Source organism: Zonotrichia leucophrys, chromosome 1A (genome assembly GCF_028769735.1).
Source record: "Zonotrichia leucophrys gambelii isolate GWCS_2022_RI chromosome 1A, RI_Zleu_2.0, whole genome shotgun sequence".
NCBI lineage: Eukaryota > Metazoa > Chordata > Aves > Passeriformes > Passerellidae > Zonotrichia > Zonotrichia leucophrys.
The window spans coordinates 52,162,259-52,186,952 of record NC_088170.1 but is presented as its reverse complement, the minus strand read 5'-3'; the positions used below and the strand labels follow the sequence as shown (position 1 = coordinate 52,186,952).

Sequence of the window (24,694 nt, the reverse complement as noted above, 5' to 3'; positions counted from 1 at the left end):
TTAACCTTACATACTAATTAGAGGAACAAAAACAAGCATCTCAAGAGCAGTGCATTCCATCTGTTGACCTGCCATTACCTTTGGGGCAGCAGCTTCCACATCACCAGGGTACCCCTCTTCTACACCCAAATGTCCTGAGAAGTGCTCCATGACCCGAAACAGGAGCTTCCCTGCTGGCCTTGGCACACCTTCCCCTGTGCTTGCAGGCCCATTTCCCTGGCCCATCCATTCACCCACCCAAAGAACAGATCTTGGTGATGTTGGAAGGATGTGTTCCAAGCCTGGATGCCCATAAAATGGATCTGCATGCCAAATGAGAACTTCATATTTATGTATATAGAGAACAAGATAAACTAGTTTAACTAATGCTAACCCAGTTCTTTCCACTTTACAGTGGAAAGAACCAAAACAGATATGAGAAGCTAAAATACATTCCTGAAGAGATACTGTTCATCTGTTTTGAAGTGGCAAGCATGAAATATTTGAGTATCTGTGCTAAAATTCTAGCTGATGACCGAACAGAGAAAAACAGTTCAGCAATCTGACTTAACAAAATTGTGTTGAAAACCATTAACAGGAATAGAGCATGCATGCTTTATAAGATGGTACTTTTCAGTGTCATAGACTAAGAAGAGAACAAGAAAAGTCAAGGGAAGGATAAACAAAGCTGGCTGGGAATTGATTGCCACCTCTGAAATTTTAGTGGAACAGTTGGAGCAAGAAGCTGACTGCAGCTGAACTGAAAAATCACTATCTGTAGCTAGATTACTCATCTACTGTTAAACCAAATTAAAGTGTTCTTCCCCCAGGCAAGGCTGAAGATTTCAGAAAAGCCATAATTTATAACTCAGCAAAAGTTTAGAGGAAAGCTCTGCTAAACCAAAATGAATTTTGTACTTAATGGGCAGGAAAACAAAGGACAGATGGAACTTCATGTTTCTTGGTACAACAGTAAATACTACACAGCACGCAGGATGTGACTGAGCCAAGAAGCTGATGAGCTGCCTTAAAGAAGAGTTCACCTTACTCAGGTCCCAGCCTTCCTTGCTCTGCAAATCACCCTTTCAAAATGTTACGTGGTAGCAGAAGCAGAATAAAAAATAGATTTTGAGCAAACCAGGCCTCTATTGCAACCTTAGGAAGCACTATCAATACAGTTGGAATAGGTGATCCTCCTTAACCTGGTCCATAATTAGGTAGCAAACTCATTTACAGGAAGTGCAAAGACTGAGCATGCAAGGCACAGAAAAGCACCACAGTATTTCTGTCCAATTTGTTTTGCAGGAGTGATCATGCCTTGGATGGAAGCCTATTTCTAACAATTTATTTTTCATGTCTGGACAAGGAAATATAACTTCTTCACAATTTAATCTCTTTGCTAATAGACTTAGCTGTTATAGCTGAAATACTCAAGCTCAACAATAAGACTAAAATACCAGAATACTTAAATCCAAGAAATGTGTTTGCTGGCTTCAGTTCAGGACAAGTAAAAGCAATCAGCTAAGGCACAGCAGACTGGAGAACCACAGCAACACCTGCCAAGAGGTTACAGTGGATTCTGCACAACTGACTACAGAACTGCTCTGAGCAAAGCACAGAAACCATATACAGAAAGTCTTTAATTGCCAGTGAAGCTCCTCCAAAGGACCAGCAAGCACCTGGGCACCCCAGCAGCTCGCCTGGGCTCCTTGGGTCAGCACTACCCTAAAATTACAGGGACGCTGAGCCAAGCCTTCCCCCCCCAGTCATTTGCCTGTCACGTTTCCCCTGCGTTTGGTTCTGCTTTCAAGCTGCAGCTCAGTGAACAGGCTGCAATTTACCTCTTCACCCTCACCCTCAAATTTGTTTGGATAAACAGGCTCTCCTTTGTTCCAGACTGCTACTACATTTACACATTGTATTGTAAATCAGTAGGTACAAAGCAAGGCAGGCCCTTAAATGAAGACACTAGCTTTTCTGTTCACAGCAAATTAAACAAGAGGCACAGAATCCCATTTATAACCCCAGTCTGGAAACAATTGGATTTTAAAAGGTGAGAGGTTTTAAAAAGTTTACTAAACAAACCTATCCAGTTACAGAGTCTATAGTCAGCTCACAAACAAGTTCAAGGCTGTATAAGTTGCCAAAATAGTGTTATTTCTTAAGCGAACACTAGCCAGTTTAAAAGCTTGCTTTTTTGCTGTTTCAAGGACCCAAAAATTATTGGCGAGTGATTTAGCTTTTACCGAGTATTCAGCTAAGGAGAAATTAGTCATAGAGGAAGGGAATGAACTGTTCACCATGTCTATTAAAGACAAGAGACCTAAACAGCATCCAGGAGTTGCAGGATAAACATCGGGAAAAACTTGACAGTAATAACAGTTGAGCAGAGGAATGACAGCTACCAAGTCTCTTCCTTTAGAGGAGGAGGTTCAATGAATGGCTTAACTACAGCTGATTCTCTGCCTTAGGACAGAGCATGGACTCCATCTGCATATGGCTTCTTCAAATCCCTCCTTAAATCTATTTTCCATTATTTTAAATGTTCTTTTAAATAAACTGAGATTGCTGAGACATCTCACATGGGCTTATATTACAGAAGAGTCCACAAGAAAAGAGATCAAAACTAACTATTTGATAGCTGCCCAAGTTTTCAAGTCCCAAAACTGAGGAGGTATTCAGAATAATAATAAAAAAAATAATTAAAAAAACCAATTGGCTGTTCCAAGGGCCAAGAATAAATTGCATTTGATGTTGTCTGCAGTCCAGAATTGAGGCCCTCTGATGGGATCCTATGGAGAAACTTCAGCTGGACCTAAGTAGGATGTCATTCACTGCTGCTGAGAGCCCTGCATCCTTCATAAACATCAAGCTTAAAAAAAACAAATCCCAAGCCTGAAACATAAGCTTGAGTGCCAACAATATTTTTATTCCTCTGGTTACTTTATGGGAGAGAGGGAAAGAAACATGATATGTTTGGGTTTAAAAACATTTTTACCCTGATTACAAGAAGTATGTTACAATAAGAAGTGTTCTACAACTCCTTTTGGTACATCTACCATTAGTAATACAACAAACAATCACCTTCCAGCAGTTTCAGATCTAAACCAAAACAAATTCAGGAGACAGAGGGCATACCTCCATCGGATGTTCCAGAAGCCAGGGCCTCACTGTCCCTGTTGTAATTCTGACATGCTCTCATGGCCAAAAAGTACTTGCCAAGCAAGATCAAGGAAGCTCAACCTCTTTGCCACCAGCCCCAGCAACACTGCCCAAGCACAAGAGCCAAGTGAGAGGTCACTGCACAAGCTGCTGCTCTTGGCCACAAAAAACAAAAACATCTGATACAGTTGTGACCATGGCAACTTCCCTTTGAGACTCCTGTGCTGCTGGCTCCCACTGGAGTGAGGCCTGCCCTGCCCTCTGTCAGGGAAGGAAGCAATGTGGCACCACTGCAGCTGCTGGGAGCACACCACAGCCAAACCCTTCTCCCAAGCAGGGCAAGGCTGCCAGAGTAGCACACTGGGTTGACACAATGCCTCCCACAAGCTGAATTCACTCTCTGTGCCCTGCCCAAGGCTTCCAGCCCTGCTACATGATCCACCTTTTATCCACTTCTCTCCATGACTAGCATAATAACCATCACTGGAGTGCTTCAGCTGCCTCCAAGCTTCACTTGAAGCATGACCTGAGCTTTGCCCACTCTCTCCCTCTCCTAAGCTGCCCTTCCCTCTAGGATCAGTGTTTCACAAAGAACTCACCAGTTTCACCCCTTTCACCTGAAAATGACACAAATCATGGAGAGAGCACCTCATGAGACAAGCAACACTGTCACCTGATGCTGGACCCCTTTCTGTCCTAAATCAACAGAGGTGTATGGAAATGGTGTTCCAAGAGTGAAGAGAAGCAAACAATCCACAGCATGCAAAGGTCTGCAAACCCTGTAATTTGTGTCCTAAAGAGAGATTACAGCCCATCTGTCCCAGCTGGAGTACAACAGAACTCAGAGTGATTTGTGCTCCACCTCCTCACCTCCCCTGGCCCCTTGTTTGGTCAAATAACTAAAGCAAGCACATATAGCCATGTCCATAACTCGTTGAAGTAAATCTGCTTGTTTGTCACTGCTGCAGCCCTTGTGAGGGCATAGATACTGCACTTGGGAAACCACAGGTTATCCAAAATCATCTCCTGGAAGCTGGCATGGCACATGCTTTCCCTGAGGTTTGGTCTGAAACTGCACTGATGGGCTCCAAGTGCTCCATCAACATGATTTACTTTCGTGCTTGGAGATAATGCCATTGAAACATCTGTAAAAACAAATACATTCACTTTAATGTTAAGCCCTTGCACTAAGTACTGAAGTGACACTGCCAGATTAAAGGGACTGTAATATATTTAATACCCCATTTTAAAATCAGATTATTACCCATGAAAGAGCTTTTAATATCTCTTCTTGGACTGAGGTGTGTGACACCTGTCTGTCCTCCATTTCTACCTCATTTTTGCTCAGGTACACAGCACTTTCCAAGGCCCACCTGGAACTTTACCAAGCTCTGTTCCAAAGAAAGCAGTGACAGAGACTGGGAGAACCTACACATCACCTGCCTGTCCCCCACACCACCGAGGGCTGGAACACCCCAGACACCTGGTGAATGAATACCATGAGGCAGATGTTGGGAACCTGCTGCCATCCTGGTGGCAGCACCACCCCAGCCTTCCACAGCCCTTGATCACAGACACCAGCTGCTCCTCTGGCAGGCACCTGGGAATGGCTGCTCACTGCTGGCACAGGATGGAAAGAGGTATTTAAATTTTATAACAATAAGCAACTCACCCTGTCACTTCTCATTTTAATAATTTCTTACCCTGACAAGCAGGGGCAAGTTTGACCATAAAACTACTACCAGGAATCGGAGAATCACAGAATTGTTAGTGTTGGAAGGGACCTCTGGAGATCATCTAGTCCAATCCCTGCCAAGGCAGGGCCACCAGAAGCAGTTACATACAAACACGTCCAGGTGGGTTTGAATTTCTCCTGAGAGGGAGACTCCACAGCCTCCCTGGGCAGCCTGTTCCAGTGCTCTGCTACCCTCAGTGTAAAGTTCTTTACATTCTTCTTTCTCATATTGAGATGGATCTTCTTGTATTTTAAGAAGACCATACTGATTCCTGAACAAAGCAAAAAGGTGCTCAAAAGCTCTCAATGTTCACTGTGGTGCACACAGACAATAAGAAGACATAAAAAGCCTTTTTGTCTTATCTGTCTTTGACTACAGGGCAAGTAAAAACAAAAGCAAAATCATTTAGCAGAAGACCCCCAAAATCAAAACAAACATCCCCCAACAATATCCCTCCAAAGACACAAAAAAATAAATCCATTCCTTTTCTGTTCCTAAAGGCAGGTAAGAAGAAACTGTAGCTGCCCCTGGAAGTGGGAACTGCCAGAAGACAGGACAATAGAGACATGGCACCCTCAATGTCACTGCCTCAGCCCTGTGCCCAACAAGTTCCTTCAGCTACTCTGGGTCTTGGTTTCCACATCTGCAGACTGGGGATAATAACAGGTCTTTACATCACAGGGGTGTTACAAAGATCAATTAGTTAATGTCTGAAAAGCGCTTTGAAGATATAGCAGGTGGTGAGTATTATTATGCAAATAACATGATTTAAGAAAATCACAAGTGCTGGATTAATACTAATCCCTTTGATATTTAAAAGACACCGTTTTTTTTCATATTTTAAAGCAGTGAACGTTTATGCTATAGCTTTTCACGGCTGCTGCAACCACAATTTTTAACCTTTTTTGTTCATACAGCTCCATACATAAAACTCCTCTGCAAACATCTTCACAGAAGCCAATCTCGACTCAAAGCTAGGAGCAGTGGAAGAAATTATGCATGTTGATGAACTGGATAACGAGATTCCATGCAGGAATATTTCTCAGAGGATAGAATGTCACAGGCCTAACTTACTGTAACAAACACTGCAGTGTCTTTCAGTTTTAGGGCTTTTTTGGGAAGCACACTAATTTCACGCATAGAGGCATTTGTAAAACAATATAGCTGCTATTTAATTATGCCATTTTATGTGGTAGAAAAAGGTAGAGGAAAAAAGGAAGCTATGGTTCATTCATTTCTTCCAAGGCTGCATGTCTGAATTGTTAAAAAAAAAAAAATTAATGTCTAATGATCTCATTTAGTGGTTTCGCAGGAGATCAGGCATTACAATGTTTCCTCCAACTTCCAGCAAGTGGTTGTACAACCACTTCTGCTTTAGTGGGGATGTAGGGAGTGGAGTGGACAGCCACAAGCCAGCCCAGAAACACAGTTTTCCTGTCACTCATCATGAGAGAGAAACACAAAGAGCCTGAGGTGAGCAGGAACATGGGAAACCAAGGTGAGAGCACAGTCAAGACTTGGTGTCTCTCTGGTTTTCAGTGTTGCCCTTGCCAGAGTTCACTGTGAAAGCAAGACATCCTGTCCAGTGCTTGAAACTCCCCATTCTCCCAGGACTTACACTGCCACGTTTCCTTTCTGTGAGGAAGTCTGTTCCTTGTCTCCTGCACTGTAAAATTTAGTGCAAACCAGCTGGTGCATTTTGTCTAGGAATCTGGAAAATATTGCTGTGATTAAAACCAGCTTAATATTAACCCTCTCTGGAATGCAGGCCTGAAATTGATATTAATGAAATAAGATCAGATATTAATATTCTGTACAGCTGGTTCCTCAAGCTGTGCTGTAGTGTCAAATCAAATCTTTCCCCAAATCAACATACCAAATACAAACACAAGATGGCAGGTAGCATGCACGTGTGAGGAGGCAGAAGGAGCATTTTAAAACTTTAGAAACTGTTATGTTTGCAGCTCTAGGCAGCCTTGCTTTCCTTTCTGCCCCATCTCCCACAGCAGCCATATTAATAGATATTCAATACAATAATAGAATGCTATCTGTACACTTTGTTGTTGGAGTTTTTTAATCTCCAGGTCAATATTAAAAGCATTTGGATGCTCTTTAGGAGGGAGGAATGATTTTGCACTCCAGGAACAGTGAAGCATGTGCAGCATTCCATAGGAATGCTAGCAAAGTATTTCCTTCACTTCTCTGCTATGATTGATGTGGTAATACTTTATTTTAAGTGGACCCAGTAGTACAGATTCACAATTCAATTTAGTTGCACAAAAATGCACTCTGTATAACATCTGTGTGATCTCGTTAGTTGAATTTATACAATTTGCGTACAAAATAGATCCAAAACACCACCTGAGGGTCACTCTGCAGAAGGAGACCCTGGAGGGTCTCTGAACACAGTTGTTTGGACACATGATTTTTACTCCTGGATATGCAGTTCTGATTCTGGGCAAGTAAGTAACAGACCCATCTTTCACTTGCCTCTCCTGTTACATGGCAGCCACCTCATTTCCTGAAAAAGATCTAATGATAGACCTCTCCATTGAAGAACAACTCCCAAGTGGGAAGATGAGTCAGCATGATGCTTCCTCCATCTTCACAGAGTAGAAAGTCAATTTCTCTCTAGAGTACCCCTTTCTCTCTCAAGAGCGCCCTGCAGGTAGCTTGAGGTTTGGTGTACTCCATCTCCACACCTTCAGTTAATTCACTTTCTCTGAATGTCTTGAGTTTCCCAACAGTTTACTTGAAGAAAGCGATCTGATTTTCTTGTAATCTGCTATTCATTTTGAAGTACACAGGTTAATATTAAGTAGGCCACAGACATTTATAGCTAAACTTAGAAACAAGAAAAATATTCCAGCATTCTCAAACTTTCACATGTGCAGCCTCACACCACAAAGATAAAGTCTAAGTTAGACGACACCAAGGTTTTTAACTCCTCTTCAAACAGCCAAATAATATAAAACTCCTGCAAGGACTGCTCCCATTAGTTAACCTTCCCATCACTCAGCAGTCTGTTGCCAGGTTTCCCCAATTGAGAAGATGAAAACTATACTATCCCCACTAGACTTAACAGGCCCAGCCTGAAGAAAAAGCAAGGCTATTGTGACTGTGACAGAAAAGTAGATAAGACAATACCTTCTGTCTGCCCACAGAGCAAGAGGAAAGCCATTCAAACAGCCACACAATGACAAAAAATAAAAAATCTGGACTCCTATGTGGTTTGTTAACCTTTGCATCAAGTAGAGCCACGAAGTTGCAATTTCTCCCATTGGCTACTGCTGCCTTTTCTTTCCCAGGAGATGGACAGAGAATGGGAACGGGTATGTACTGAAGAGAAGGTTACTCTGGTGATTTGCAGCTCACACACAAAGTTTCTGGGCTGACAATCTCCTGGCTTTGCATTACAACTTGCATCACATTTATAATTGTATTACCTGGACAGCTTTAACTTCATTAAGGATTCACAGGTAAAAAGCAGATGCTGAAGCCAATCTTATAAAGCAATGTCTGCTTTACAGAGACTACACTAAGCAGAAGCTAATTCAACACCTTCTCTTTTTGGTTTGTAAAGAGGAAATTCATAATTTCACTCAGGAAAATAAAGATATATGTGAACTGAGGTAAGGTTTATTTGAAGTAAAGAGCAAAAAAATTGTGTGGTTTGGGATGTTTGAGTTCATGCTGCATTAAGTGCAGCTATTTAAAAAGAAATTATTCCAGGAACATATTATCCTTTCCTTGTGGCTAATATATATAAAAATTACTTTAAAATATTTACTCAAATTGTAATATTTCCTCTCTCTCCAGTAAATAGAAGAGCTTAGCATTAAATCTATATTTAAAAAAATCTTCTTATATATTCTAGGGACTACAAGTTCAGCCAAACTAGGTCCTTGCAGCCGAGTTAGCTCTCTGCTTTTGGCACAAGTACAAATGAAATACTCCAGAAGACAGATATGTTACATTCTTTCAGGTGTTTTGAGTTAACATTCATGGAACTCAAGGAATTTCTATGAAAAAAACCACATCTTCAGAGAATTTCATAACCTTCAGCTGGGAAACATCAAGGCAAAGTTTCCATAAGACAGAGCATACTTTCCTTTAAAAACCTTTGATAGCAACTATAAAACATATTACACATATTGTATATAATAAATACAATTTTATATAATTTTTTTAAACAGAGATCCTGTTTCTAAAAAGGAGTAGAGCACACTCCTTGCATAGAGGATAGAAATGTGTGAAGGAGCACCACTGTGGGTTATTATCATACTGTCCTTTGAGTCATGCCAAGGGAGTAAAGCTGATAATGAAGGATCTTCTTTTGGGACCAGGAGAACTCCAGCTTCCTACTTGTGCTGCCACATGCATGAGCGTAAAATGGAAGTTGTGTTTGTGCTCATGGCCTCAGATTATAACTCAACTGTTGATTTGAATTCCTGCAGGCTTTGTACTCTTGGGACCTGCCCTATCTCATTTGGAGGAGATCACATAATGGTTTTTCCCCTTTTCAGCCTCACCATCACCTTGTAGCTAAGCCGGTCAGTAGATAACCTTATGTCTAATTTTCACATTTAACAAATTTTCCTATAAGTCAATTAGTAAAGACTGTTCAATACCTAGGATGGAGCTAAATATATTAAGCATTAACAATTTCTTTATCAACTTTTTCAAAGTCACATTTTTTAATAGTTGCCTAGACTCGTCTCCTTTTAATAAATGCACCAAAATGGCATCTGTATATCCTGTTACAGGTATTGTACCCTATAACTGCTACATACCCACCATTATAGCATCCAGATTCAGTTTCCAAATCAAACCTATAAATATCATAGTAGCACTGAAAAATCCTTCTAAGCTCCCCCCAAAAGCCTGCCAGAGGTAAGAATCTTCCTTGTATTTAGGTGAAGTCTGCTTGAAAGCTATTTTTTAACATGTGAAGAAAATTCTCTGTATTTCTTTTAGCCCATCCTAGGTATTTCAGTTTTCTTTCTCTGCTGCAAGCAGTAAAACACTTTTATGTTCAATATATGAATAGTAGAGATTTTTTAAAGCCTAACATTTTACAAGGTTTTCCTAAAGCTTGTAAAATATGAATGATCTGTGAAATGGCTCCATACATTAAAATGCAACTCGGGCAGGCCACTTCTCCATCTCTCTCTTTATTCATTACTTAGAGGGCTAGGAACCATCCTGGGATGCCTTGCACTAGGAGGGAAAGCACATAACTAATTTCCTAACTGCTCTGTTTACTTTGCATACCTTGTGGGCAAAAATTGGCAAGAAAGGACTGGAAGCTGTTTGCTTTGAAATTATCACCCCATTTACAAGATTCAAGAGCAAAGTCTTTTAAACTGAGGTAAGAGGGGAAAGGAAGTGACTCTGTGCATGGTTAATGCTTCAGGAGAGTGCTAGCAGTGCACTGGAGGTCATCAGCTGAGAAAGAAAACTGACACCAAAAAAGTTTCCTCACCAAGTGCACAGGGACACAACATTTAGAGCACCCAGAGAGAATAAGGGCACTAGCCAGATCTATGTAAAAGGCTTGTATTTAGTTTAAAGCCACCTCATATTATTTGAAATGAAAGAACAGCTACACAGGAGCATGGTTGCTATTGAAAGTACAAACTCAACACCCTCACTCAGTTTGCAAAAGCCTCTTCTTCCCTGACTAATGGGGCCACCCAGGATGGGACCGGCAGGAAAGGAAGAGAGCTACAGACACAGGCGGGGCTTGATAACACAAAGAACTTGGCAATGAAATCACTTTAAGCAAGTCTTGGATCCTCTTCTTCTTTTTTTTTTTTTTTTTTTTTGATGGGGTGGGGTGTGAGGATTGCCTTCCAGCTTCTCAGTCCAACATTGCAAATTATCATGCATTTGCACAGCCATGCTGTGAAATACAGCAGAGATGAAGGGAAATGTCTAAATACTTTTTTTCAAAGCCACATAACAACTACATAAAATACAGTGTAGTGCTAGATTAGCTCTCCTGTCCAGCCCACAGCACAGCTCCACAAAACAGCACAACCAAGCAGGTACTGGCCAGTGAAGGCAGGAACTACTTACAGCAGAGCTGCCACTGAAGATTTCATATCATTGAATGATGGTCTGTGCCTGCTGCTAACCCACTTGGAACAAAAATGCTCCTTCCTGCCAAGCCATCTCATGGATACAGAGAGCACGATGTAAAAGTGCTTTGGAGGAGGCTTTCCTCAAGCCAGGAAATCTGGGGATGCAAGGTTTACTTTTGCATAGGGGCTTTTGGGAAAGCAACATGGGATAATTTAGGAGAATTAGCAGGTCCCCATCCTTTCTGGTCAAGAAGGAATGCTGCAGCATCTACTTGCCCTACTTATACTTAACAAAAATACCACCAAATTGTACTTTTCTCTACAGATTTCCCAAAATACCCCAAAGTGAAGCAATGAAAAAAAAAACAAACCAACAACAAAACCACCACCCACCCACACCCCTCCCCCCCTCAACAAAACAAAACACACCACAAAAATCACAGAGAAATTAAATTGTTTGCTAAAGACAGCAGCAAAACCACCATGCTGAAGTCCCCAGTCAAGAAACCTACAGGACCCCATGCATGCAGCGGCTTGCATAGATGGTAGTCTGGGCACCAAACCTACTCACAAAGCAGCCCAGACTCGTGGTATTCCAGTAAGTATGCCAGTTTCATCTGACTGATGCCACTGAATTATTGGCATGGTGTTGGAACATCTCAGCTTGGGACAGAGACCTGCCTATCCATGCCAAGTTATTACACATGAAAGGCCTGAGAAAGCAGAAAAGTCTCTAAGAGGGAGGGAAAGGAAGCAAGTATGTAGCCACTTCTGGTCACGAGTTTACAAACACCTTCTTTTACCAACAAGCAAAATAATAACATAAAGTAACTCTTCAGCACTGCCTCATTCATGAGCTCCTAACTTCCAAGGTTGCTAAACCCTCTTCTGGTATCAGAGTTCCTGTTCAAGTATAATTCAAGTAGATTAATTAAGCCACAGACAACAGAAAACACAGTCTGCCTCTTGAAATTATCAGTAGGAGAAAACAGCATGAAGAGTTTAGTTTCAAGAATGCTGCTTACATTTACTCATTTTACAGGCATCAGGATCAAAATTAAAAGAGAATAACTAATTGCTACAACTGGGAAAAGTAAATAGACATTTAAATTTCAACAGTGGCAACAAGCAAAACATTGCAAAAGTGAAGTGGAAAGTGTTACTCTGAGCAATTGAGATACTATGTTTTGATAACTAAGTTAACTTCGAGATGACTCACACCCACAAGCTGCTTAATATCCTTTTACACTACAGGTCCAGGAGATACAAAACTATGCATAAAAATCACTGTTGAATCAGACAGCATCCAGGACAATGACAAAGTAAGTGCATTTTCATGCCAGATTATTACACTAAATTTGAGGCTGTAATATTTCAACCTAAACCCTAAAGCACATCCATCCCACACAGACATCTCTCATCTCGGTGCACCAAGCCAACTGCACTGCAGCGCCCTACACAAGAAACTCCTCCTTCTCAAGCAAGCAGCACGACACTTTGGAAGAAGAAATGGAGGTAAACCCAAAACCCTCAGTCCAAAAGAGTTCTTAGCCCACCTGAGCAGCACAAGCGTTGCTGGTCAAAGGGACTTCTTGGGGCTCAGGCTTCTGTGCAAATAGGGTCCGGGGTGAAATGCCTTCTGATGTGTTCTTGTTCCTGCTGGAGGAGACACAGAATAGATGCCTGAGAGAACACATAAAACAAGGGACTGGGCAATATGCACAATCAAACATTAAGAGCTCGCTCAGGGGGTCTATGGGCATCCCAACCAAGGAATAATTTTGCAGCTGGCATCTCAAGACATTGCTGAAAGTTCCTAATTTTTATCTTTATAAGACTGAAATATGGTGAAATCTATTGATTGTGTATCACATTGAAGGCTTTTTCAGCAACTGAAGGCTTAAAGATGTGACATAAGCAAGATTTATCAAATCACTGGGATTTTAAAAACAGGATGTCAAAACATATAGGACAAATATGTAAAAATTAGTTAACTTCAGGATCTCAAAAGCTGTCATTAGTGAGTAACATCACAATGCAACTGTAATGCTTCTTTTGCAGTTCAAAATTACTGGAATTATGCTTTACATTACCCAAGTGTTTTATTAGCTACCTGGAAATAAGCAAGTTCTTTATGGTAAAATTAAGAGATTATATGGTTTAGTAACATGAGAAATAAAAACAGAAGGCAAATCACAGAGTTAACACAATTACTTGTCAAGCTGTGCTCATTCCAATCAAAACAATCTTAAGATACCTGAAAGCAGATATATATCTAGTAACAAGGGATGCAGGTAAGGTTTGCAGATCAGAGAACTGTGACCTCTGAAGCAAGGAGAGCAAAAGGGATGAGGTCAACACAGCCTCACAGCTAAGCATCACATTCAGAGCTTCTGCTGTTATTAGAAGGGCTAAGGTGGCTCCTGGGTTCAAAGATATGAGAGTGAATGGAAATAATGATTGGGGTAGCATGGGGCAAGAATGACACTAAAATACTCTGCCCAGTTCCAGTTCCATGACTGCCAGTTCCATGTTCCATGCCCAGTTCCATGACTGATGCTCAAAAAGAGATGTTGAAAATTATAGAACATGCAAAGTAGAGCTACAAAAGCAATTAGCATCTGGGGGGAGGTAAAAAGCATTATGTATAATCAGATTTAAAGATTCAGTCCTTTTGATAAGCCACCCAGACAACTGACAGTTTACTTGATCATCTTTAAGGAAAAAAAAATATCAGCAACAAAAAGTCTTTAATACAGCCACAAGAAAACTTAAAAGGTATGAACAGATGCAATTCAAAACAATAAAAGGCTCTTGTTAGAAACAAGATGAAATTCTGAAAAGGCAAAAGCAAATGGGAACAAATTCTTAAAGATGGATTCTTTTTTTCTCAGAATTTTCAAGGTAAGATATGCTTTAGTCCCAGATTTTGTTTGGCTCATGAGCAGTAGCCAAGTGAAATGTTCAAACAGTTGGGGGACTTGACAGTTCCGCTGATGCTGAACTATAGATGACAAGCTCAAAAAACCCCAAACAAAACCCAAAATCAAAGAAAAACCCCTCAATCAAATAATTTCAAAGATATTGCCTGAATAACAAATTAAATGCACAATGGACTGTGAAATGCTTGCAGATCTTCCCCCAGTTAAATGCCAAACCAAGAAGTCATCTGTTAATAAACAGAGATGTCACCTCCCTGGAGTTTTATCCAACCTACTAATACATAAACTCATACCACCACTTTGGACTCAGGATTGCCAAGGCAAATAAAGTCTTTTGGTTTTTCATCTCAACAGCTTGGGTAGGCAGAAGGTGACAACACCTGGACCACACAGCACATGCATAATCTGAGCCATAAAGCCAGCTTTGTGGCTGCAGAGTTATTGACTCTTGAAAAACTTCTTAAAAGTACTCACAAAGACACTTAGAAGCACTCAACAAAGACACTTTCTGCCTGTGCAGAAGCTTTTCAGACAAAACCACTGCCATTTGACATATGTGGGGGAAAAGAATACCTCAAAGTCACCCACATTGGTACCCATATGGGAGATGTGCACACATCATAACCACAACCTCAGTTTACATGAGCTGTTAGTTCAGAGGGAAAAGTTCCACTTGCTGATGATGCGTGTCAAAACTGCACAGAAAAAATTTTCACAGCTTTTAAACTACTTAATCACACAAGACTGGAAATAGAAGAGGTCAAATTACTGCTTTTATTGCCCTACAATTCAACAGGCCCAACATTAAGTTTATAGCAATATCTCCCAAACTGATTGAATGAAGATAGCATGTAAGTTCAACACACACTTGACAACACACTAAGAAAGGCCAAATGAGTGGTCTACTGATATATTTGAGATGTTGCATATTTTGGACTTCCAGCTGCAATGAGCATGACATAATCATGTCTATTAAATGGAAACTAACTAATACAAGCTGAAGGGAATCATACCCATCTACTATTAACCATGCCATGTGCCCTGTATCTTCAGGAAAAAAGAAGCTTTCATTTGCTTTGCAGGCCTAGTTTAAACCCCAGCAAAAGATTACTAACTTGTCGTGATTCAGGATGGTAAACTTCACCTTGTATTTCAGTTGCACCCTTTTTACCAGATCAATTTGGTTTATATTTTCTGCCCTCTGCTTTCTCCCTGTGGCTGAATACATTTGACCAATAACAATTTTCCTACAGGGCAAATGTTGGTTAAAAAAATGGTCCTTCAAAAATTCTAAGCAGTGATGCCCATAGCAATGCAAGAGCTAGATCTTCTTTATATACAACTCTTAGACGTCAGAAAGAGATACAATCTCTTCTTAAACTATCTAGAAGATAAACAAGAGGCCTGGGGAAAAAGATGTGAGGAGTTCCTCCTCACATTTTTACATATTTAAAACACAGTCAGTAAGTATAGGCAGAACATTAAGCTTTCTGCATTCCTTCTCTAGGACACAGAGCTATCACATTAATAATTCCTCTAGATACAGCAAGATTAGCATCAGGTTTATGAGAGTGTCCTTCAATCCAAGTCAACATGCAGACCTAATCCAGTTTAACTAGAAATATGCTAGTCAAGTCTGTTCAGCAATTAGCATGAACATACCTTGTTATAAAAATTAAGTTCTGGAACAATTCAGTTTAAGTGCTAAACATCTCATGGATTTTCATTTAAAATCATGCTGTTTACAGGCAGTTTCCATGTACCTAATCTGGAAGAGTAGTTCTTATGGGTCTGCTTGAAGGTCCAGCACATAATTAGGATATTTTAGGGGCAAAGTTTTTCTACAGCTTCCTGTATTATTGTAGGATTGAGAAGGCAGAAAGAATGACATCTGCAACATAAAGATAACTGTGATTGTCAACTAATACCAAAGCCATTCACTGCAAATTACGTAAATCATAGAATCACAGAAAGGTTTGGGTTGGAAGGGACCTCAAAGATCATCTCATTCCAGCACCCCTGGATACCTTCCATTAGATTAGGCTGCTCAAAGTTCCATCCAGCCTCACCTTGAACATGTCCAGGGATGGGGCATTCACTCACAGCTTCCCTGCACAACCTGTTCCAGTGCCTCACCACCTTCACATTACAAATTTTTTCCTAATAGCTAACCTAAGCTACTCTCTTTCAATTTGAACCCATCCCTCCTTGTCCTGTCACTACATGCTTTTGTAAATAGCCTTGCCCTATCTTTCCTGTTAGTTCCCTTCAGGTACTGGAAAGGCAGTGAGATCATCCCAAAGCCTTCTCTTTTCCAGGCAGAAAACCCTTAACCTTCTCAGCCTGACTTCATAGGAGAGGTGCTTCATCCTTCTCATCATCTTCATGGCCCTCCTCTGGACTACTCCAACAGTGCCACAACCATTTTATGTTGCTGTCAAGCTGCTGGCCAGGCTTCTCTGATACAGCCCAGAACAGGTTTGGCTTTCTGGGCTGTGAGTCTGCATTGCTGGGTCATGCTGACTTTCTTGTTAACCAACAGCCCCCAAGTTCTCCTCCTTGGGGCTGCTCTCAATTCATTCTCTACCAGCCTGTACTTGTGTTTGACATTTCCCCAATCCAGGGGCAGGACCCTGCACTTGGCCTTGCAGAAATTCATGAGGTTTGCACAGGGCCTCCTCTCAAGCCTGTCCAGGTTCCTCAGGATGGCATTGCTTCCCTCCAGCATGTCTGCACCCCACAGCTTGGTGCCACTGGGAAACTTGCTGAGGGTGCACTCAATCCCTAACCCTAACCCTAACCTCAATCCCTCTATCCATGTCACCAGCAAAGATGTTAAAAAGTGCTGGTTTCAGTACTGATCCCTGTGGAACACCACTGGTCTCCACTTGGACATCATGCCATTCACTGCAACTCTTTGAGTACAACCCTCCAGCCAATCCCTTATCTTCTGAGCGGACCATCTATCAAATTCATGTCTCTCCAGTTCAGACAACCATACCATGTGGGACAATGTCAAACTTTGCACAAGTCCAGGCAGATGATACTGGTTGCTCTTCCTTTATCCACCAACACTGTAACCCGGGTCATAGAATCTTATCAAATTAGTCAGGCACAATTTGCCCATGCTGAAGCCATTTTGCCTGTCACAAACCACCTCCTTCTTTTCCGTATGCATTCATGTAGCTCCCAGGAGGATCTGTGCCACGATCTTGCTGGGCCCAGAGGTAAATCAGGAAGACTGACTGCCTTCACTTTTTACTTGTGGCCTTAAACTAGTGATGCCAGTTAACAAGCAAACAAGTGAAACACTAGGAATAAGGTTTTAGTCGGATAACTAACTTCTTGAGGACACACTTTGATTGAATAAATCAACTACTAAATTCACTTGTTTGCAGGATTGCAAAGCTTTTTGACCAGGGGCATGTCAAAAGTGAAACTACAAAGGCAGAAACTTGGAAGCTAACTATAAAGGTGGAGCAAGGTCAGAAGTGTTTCAGAAGGTGCCAGGTGGACTCTGAACCCTGATGAGTACAGAGGCTGACGAGCTTGGGGAACTCAGCGTGGTGCTAATCATCAATCCGTGCTGGCGCCAGCTCCCAGGAGCTGAATTCCAAAGAGAAACCAAGTGTCCCTATAAGCACGTGGCTGGTGACCACAGCTCTGCTGACACACTCCTGAGGGCAAACTCTGTCCTGCATTATGGTCATGTAAAGCTGAGCAGTGGGGCAGGAGCTGATCATCACATTGAGGCTGAGATTTTTTTTAATAATTACTAGTAACATTTATTAAGCACAGATACTTTTAGACATTACAACGAGAAGTCTTCCCTCAACTACCTGAGATGGAAATTCAGAGAGCTCCAAAAGTCATATATTTGCAGAGATACAACTGCAGAGACAGAAACAGAAATACTTGATTTTAACAGATAACTAAATTACTATCTGCCTAAAGAAAGTAAGCCCCAGGTCCACAAGATCCCCTGAACAGCTTTCCAGTCTGTCTGGTTGCACGAGGGTTGGGCAAACATGTGTCCTCTCCTTCCTCCATCCATCCTCTGCTGCCTCCAGAGCAGCAAAGGGCAAGGACTCCAGGCCTCTTTATGTAGCCAGGTTTGATCAGTTTTATAGACAGAGAGCTTTTTGTACCATTAACCACTGATGGTTAAATAAAATGTTTTCAACTGCTTATTTCTAAATGTGTTTGACCAATTCAAAAATAACAAGCTAAACCACTTACTTTCCAAATACTGGTTTTTGTTACAACAGACATCCCCTCAACCACTTGGGCTATATGATTTTATTTTATTTTCAACAAGGATTAACTGACCAATGTCAAATCCAAGTTAGATTCATACTTAAACAAAACTCTTTAAGTAATACTCCACTAATCCTAGTTACCTCTGGCCGTATTACAGCTAATAATACTCTTTTTTTTTGATTGTTTGGGGTTTCTTTCTCTTCTAGAAGCCATTTAAACAGACCCTCCACTATAAGCTGAGCTTTACAATTCTGTATGGTGCATAAGAAAACCTGCAAGAAAAGCCAAAATAAATATCCACTACTGAGTTGAACAAAAAGGTAAAAGTGAAGGAGTAGGAGGAATACCACATCGAGGTTGTTTGTTTACTTAATTTCATCATAATTATTTAGACTCTCATCTCACTAATAGCTGTGCAGGTGCTAACTTTACTTCAAGAAGGACCTAGAGTTTTTGTTTGCATAAATCAAGTACATTTAATCAAGTGCACATTAGCTCATCAACACATTGGATCTGATGAGAAATTGCATAAGTGACAATGCCAAGCTATTTCGGTGAATATTCATGATATCTCTGTGGAACAGGCTGACTGGAGGGGAGTGAGAACAAAATGACAGTAAAAGAACGGTAGCAATTACTTTTCTAGCAGTTAATGTTGCCATTAACTGCTTGCTGGCAGAGCTTAAAGTTGCAAACTCCAATTTAGGCTTGTTACCTTAATTTTACAATTGTAATTCAATATTCTGAATGTGACACCAGTGTAACAAACATCTTCATTCAGTGCTTCATATGATAAATAATTTAAAACTATATGAAAATTTCCAAATTCTAGCCATTACAGAAATATAAACACTTAGTATTTAATCTTCATAAAAATAAATAAATAATGCACAAATATTTTTCTCAAAACTGAGCCAGAATCCAAACCAGTTTGCAACAATAAAGTGGAACTTTTTTGTTCTTAATAGGCATTCATGAAGAGGTCTCCCTTCAAAATGTAATTTGTCCTTAGTGATCTTCTGCATGCAAGGCAAAAAACTCCCAGTTTTATAAAGCTGTACAAAGCCTTTATCCAACTTCCAATATCATCTGTAGAAAATTCAGGCAGAGTAGTGTAGTGAGAACATTTTACATAACAAGTCCTCAAGTCAGATGAACAAAGAAAGGCTCAGATAAAAGAACAAAAAAACTTGGATCACTTTCAGATTGCTAGAATGGATGGAGGAGGAGAGGCATTGAGGGCTGATCGGGTGCACCATCGACTGCATCCTTCTGAACCCCAGACCTTGTGTGCTGCTGACCAACCTGTGCAGAAGGTCACACAGCCTCTCCTCGTGCAGAGCTGCCTCCCCACCACCTCTGCCCACCAGGTAGGTCACTGGACTCACTGCCATTTCAAAAGAATTTAGATGCTTATGGACTGTGGGTCACAAATGCAGCTCAATTCAGCTGACCCCAACTGTTTGCTTTGTCCCTCTGTCACAACAGAGATATACAGGAGACTCATGCTATCAGACTTCACAACACTAACCTAAACAGCCATAAAATACAGTTTACATTCATATGCCTACCTTGAATCTGGCAGATTCAAAGTTCAATAGAACATAACCCTGAATGGTAGAGTAATCTCTGGCAAAGGGACAGGATGAACAGCTGAATGCATAAGCTTCTGGAGCAAAAGTCAGAGTCACAATTGTGCTACCCTTCCCATCGTTGACAATCCAGGAGCATCAAAGAAGCCTGGTTATCAACACTGTTGTAACAGACTATCACAAGCATCCAAAGCTTCAGTTGCACATTTTGGGGGTTCATGTTACTACAAAATACAGTATCACATTTTGATGGGTTGACCCTAGCTTCTTACAATAATCTCAGATGATTTATACAGCTTTTGGTACCAGAAGCCACCATTCAAACTCCTTTCCCAAACACTGACACCATTTAGTTTCTGTATTTATTTAAGTCATATATTATAAGAAAGATTGTTTTCTACTTCACAAGCAATCAGACTAGGTTTTAGATCCACAAGTGTTCTAGGTAAGGAGGACAAGCCATGCTAGTCTTGGAAGTAGACTTCCTTCCTTCCTCCCTTTTGTTTTGGCTGGAAGCATGTTCTATTCTGGCACATCAATTGCAGGCAGCAGCCCCCGTGCCCAGGTGTGCTGGATCTGTCTCGCAACCTGACAGGCAGGCAGGGCATTAAGCATCAGCCCAACATGCATTTATAATCTCACTCCCTAGCAAACAGTGAACAGATCTCCCAGCTGATTTGCCTATAGCATGGTACATAGCTGTTGCAAGACCAGTTGCATACTTCAAGCTTTGGGGATGGGGAAGAAAGGAAAAAAAAAAATTTCAGCCCAAATTTAGAATTGATGTCTTCTGAAAAAAACTGTTAAGAAAACAGAAGCCAATCCTAGGTACATACCAGCAGCCTATTACTTACCAACCTTTGCTTCCTCCTAGATTCCATTGTAATGAGAACATAAACAGTAAAATAAGCATATATCTCCCTTGAATGAATTACCTATTCAGAGTTCCCTCTGGTGTTCAATAAGCTCATCATCACATTCAAGGTAACAGCCTTCGTTGCAAAAGCATAAGTTCTCTCATGAGAAAGTTATCATTTGATGACGAGCTCAGCAGTAAGGACAGGACCACAGTGCTGTAACTCGTGGACAAAAGCAATGTTACTTTCCATCAGATTTCAGAGGGGCGATGAACTTACACTTCCTCCTTTGTATATTCAACCGAGTGTCTGATTAACCTCGAAAGGACCCAAAGTGCTAAAGATCCCTTCTGCCTCCCGATGCCACCGAACTGACGAAGTCTCGGAGAAGGCAAAGTCACAAATTACAGGTACAGCCCATCTGAACGGGACACGCAAAGATGTTCCGCACCTCCCGAATAACTATGCTTTGAGTCACAAGCCTTCCCAGCCTCGCACTCCCATTCGCCTCCACGAAACATGAGCAAAGTACAGTGTATCTAATTAACAGTTTGCAAAGAAAGTTTAAAGCTGCCTCTGCAAAGAGACAAAACGCGTTTGCAGGAAAATCCCAAACGAGTTCCCGAGTCGACGGTGCGCAGGCGGAGCGCGGGGCGGGCGCCGGGCCAGTGCCAGCCGCGACAGCGGGGCTGCTGACCCCGGCGCTGCGGGCTTGCGAAACTCCCGGGGAGAGCGGCCAGCCCGCAGCGAGCGGGGCGGAGGGAGCTCGCCGGACACCGGCGCACCCCGGCCGCCGCTCGGGAGGAGCCCGTTCCCCGCGCCTCCCCCACCTCCCCGCCCTGCACGGCGGCTGAGAAAGGCGCTCCGAGTCCAGAGCCGCCGCCCGGGAGCCCCTTAACCAAAACCATCTGGTCACGGGCAGCGCGGCAGAAAGCCCCATCCGCCCCGGCCCTCGCCGCTTACCCCCGGCCCCGGCCCCGCAGCCGAGGAGGAGAGAAGCTGCTCTACCCACAACTCAGCAGCTCCCGAGCTGGGTGAGACAGGGGGAAGTCGCCGAGGAATCCGCCTTCCCCCCTCCCCTCCGCGCCCATCCCGCGGCGGCAGCGCCGGGGCTGCGTTACCTTCAACAGGTGCAGGCGCCGGCGGGAGGGAGCCCGCGGGCACGGACCGTCCGAGTTGCCCGAGCGGGAGCGGCGGCCCCGGCAGCCCGGGGTGGGTGGCGGTGGGCTGGACAGAGGCGCTACGGCAGCCCCCGGCGGCCGCCCATGCTCCCGGCGGGCGCCGCCGCCGCCGCAGCCGGAGTCAGCGCGAAGGCGGCAGCGGCTGCGGCCACCTCCGCGAGGAAGGACGGGAGCGGCGGGGAGCGAGGGAGGGGGAGGCAGAGAGCGAGAGGAGAGAGAAAGCGCCCCAAGAGAAATAATCATCACATGGCGGTCACGATCCGCCGCCGTCCCCCGACAGCCGGAGCCTACGCTTGGGAGCCGGGGAAAAGCTGCGAGGAGGGGACACACCTGTAGGCGCAGCACATATCCGCTGTGAGCACAATGCGAGACAGGAAACTGAAAAAAAAACCAGCCCAGGGAAGGAGAGAGGCTCCCGTTTGTCCCTCCTTCCCTCCCTCCCTTTCTCCCTCCCTCTCTCTGTCCGTCCTCCTTCTCCTCTCTCCACCCCCTGCCCCCGGTCAGGATCCGCTTGCAGCGCTGTCTCATGCAGGGAGATCCAGGCAGAAGGCTGGGAGGCGGCGGGAGCCGTACTTTCTGCCCGTTTTCCTTTCCCTGTCTCCGCTTTGTTTTGCCCGCCAGCCAGGCGGAGGCCAGCCCGGCGAAGCGGGGCCGAGAGCTCCCGGAGAACCGGGGGCGCTCCGTGCCCCGCCGGGGGACCGGGGCCGGGCCGGAGGCTGCAGCTCCGGCGCTGGGAGCACCGAGCCCCAGCCGCCCGTGGGCCCCTGGGGTGAAGAGCGGGGAGCGGCGGGGCTGCCGGGCCCCTCTGCCCGCGGCCGGGGTCGGCGCTGGGCTCCGCGGCGCTCTCCTGTGGGGCGGCGGTACCGCTGGGAAAGGGTCTGGTCGGTACCTAACGGACAGGCCTTGGGGTACCTGTCGTGTCCCGGCGGTGTTCTGAGGACGCTCCTGAACGTGAAGGAACATTGCAATGCCCACCCCTTATCCCCTGAGCAGAGTCTCAGAGCACCCAGACGTTTCCTCCCTTCTCGCACGCCCTTGTCGATGAGGGGCCTGGAATATGTCACTGGCATCACTTTTTCTGAACTTGAAGTACTCTAGGGTTTATCCCTGTTAGGTAAATCCTCTGCAATTACAATTTCTGCAGGTTGTTTCTCTGCTGAAGCACTCTACTGAAAAGCGTGAGCAAATTTTTCATGCCTTCCCCTATAAACAGATCAACAGAGTTCTTGCAGAGCTCACTTCCCACCTGTTGTGAGCACAGCGTCACTGTGCTATAGCATCGTCAGCCCCACGTTCAGATGTTACACTTGTCTCAACTATATGTACTATAGGGATAATCTATTAAAAGGAGGGATGTCTTAGGATAATGGCTCAGGTAAGTTTGGTCAGGATGTTTATACTTTGTAAGTTTCCATCAGTGAAATGTGGACCAGCAATGTTTCAAGGAGTCATTAATTAACTGCTCTCGGCACTTTGAGTGCAGCTTCATTAAATGCTGTGTGTGTTGTGCTCCTTGCTAAAACACCAGAAGACAGTTGGTCTAAATGCCATGCTTCCCAAACAGGAAGTGGCTGAAAAGTTATCTTTGAATCTCCAAACAGCAACAAATCAAAAATAAATACAAATCAGCCCCAAAACCTGGGCAAGAATAAAGTTATACTTTTGGAAGAGATGTTAAAAGTGGCTTTCAGCCCCTGTCTGTGCCAAGTGCCACTGCAGACTTAACAGTGGCATAATATAGAGTTTTGTGGGGTTTTCCCTTTGGGATTGCCGCGGGGAGGCAGACTGTGCTGGCCGAATTTTGCCAGTCTGGCCCATTTATTGTGCTAACCTCCACCAGAAGCCCTTGTCCTTATTTATTGGCTTCCTTCCTGTCCTTCACCTGACTGGGCTTAGTCACTGCAAGATAAGAAGGAACAGCTCTGGCATAACTCTAGTGTTTCAGAAGGTCTGGATTCCCCTTCTGTAGCTCTCCACTTACTGGAAAAGAGAAAGGGAATCTGAAGAGAGAGATGGGACTTCCCTAGGAAAACTGAGTTAGTCACGTCCTGCAATCCTTGTGAGGAATCCAGTAAGGAGAAACTCACAGGCTGCTAATGGGCTTGGTAACACCTGACTTTCCAGGCTGCTTTCTCAACATCTGGGCTTCTGGCCAGGTTGTACCCTAAGTTTGGCAGAATGCCCTGGAATTACCAGCCTGGCAGCTCTCTGTGCCCTGGGCTGTGAATCTCTGCCTTCCATCATATTCTGCCCCAGGGCTTTCTGCTGGGGTCTCTCTCACTCATCCCCCTGCCCTGCCTGCTCCAAACCTAATGATCTGCTCTCTCTACTCTGGGCTCTGGGGAAAAGCCCACATTTGCTCCATCTGATGACCACTGACCAGGACTGTACTTGCCACACTTTTGCTGTCTCAAGGTGGCTGTACCCAGGTTAAATCTAAGCCTTGCCCCCCTCCCAGCTCAGAACACAGCTTCCTTTGGCTGGTATAGTTTCTTCCAGCTCCTGTTCAGCTCCTGTGGCTCTGGCCTCATGAGATTTTTTTTTTTAAGAAGCCTGCCTGTGAACATATACAGAGCCAGAGCAGTGGCAACAGTTTATTTAATTCAAAAGAAGAGCTGGTGAAGTGAAGCTGTGCTGAATCCTCATCCAGTCCATAACAATCCCTTGCTGTGCACCTGACCTTGCCAAGTGTGACTGGGATTATGAAGCTGATTTGGATCTTGAGGTGGCTACACAGCATCCCACCCCAGGATAGCTGTCCTCCTGCTAACCCTCCATAAGCTGCTGTTCTGCCAGGCACATTTGGATGTGCTAAAGCAGCAGCATGGCATATTGGCCTATGCTTCTGCCAGCTGGGACACAAATGTTCACCACAGCACTCTGGTTACTGAATTCCATG

The 24,694-nt window shown here is 43.6% G+C and overlaps 1 protein-coding gene across 3 annotated transcripts in view; it reads right to left on the bottom strand.

Annotated features, from left to right (window-relative positions):
• PLXNB2 (plexin B2) overlaps positions 1–22,213 on the bottom strand; it is a 250,639-nt gene extending 228,426 nt beyond the window's left edge. The window contains exons 1-2 of one of the 3 annotated variants that reach the window (XM_064702756.1): positions 22,126–22,213; positions 12,520–12,622 (exon numbers count right to left, since the gene is read on the bottom strand). The gene's annotated coding sequence lies outside the window, so the exon portion shown is untranslated. Of the gene's footprint in view, positions 1–12,519; positions 12,623–21,735 lie in introns of all 3 variants that reach the window. The other 2 variants (XM_064702755.1, XM_064702757.1) reach the window with 2 other exon arrangements.
• Between the last annotated feature and the right edge of the window lie 2,481 nt (positions 22,214–24,694).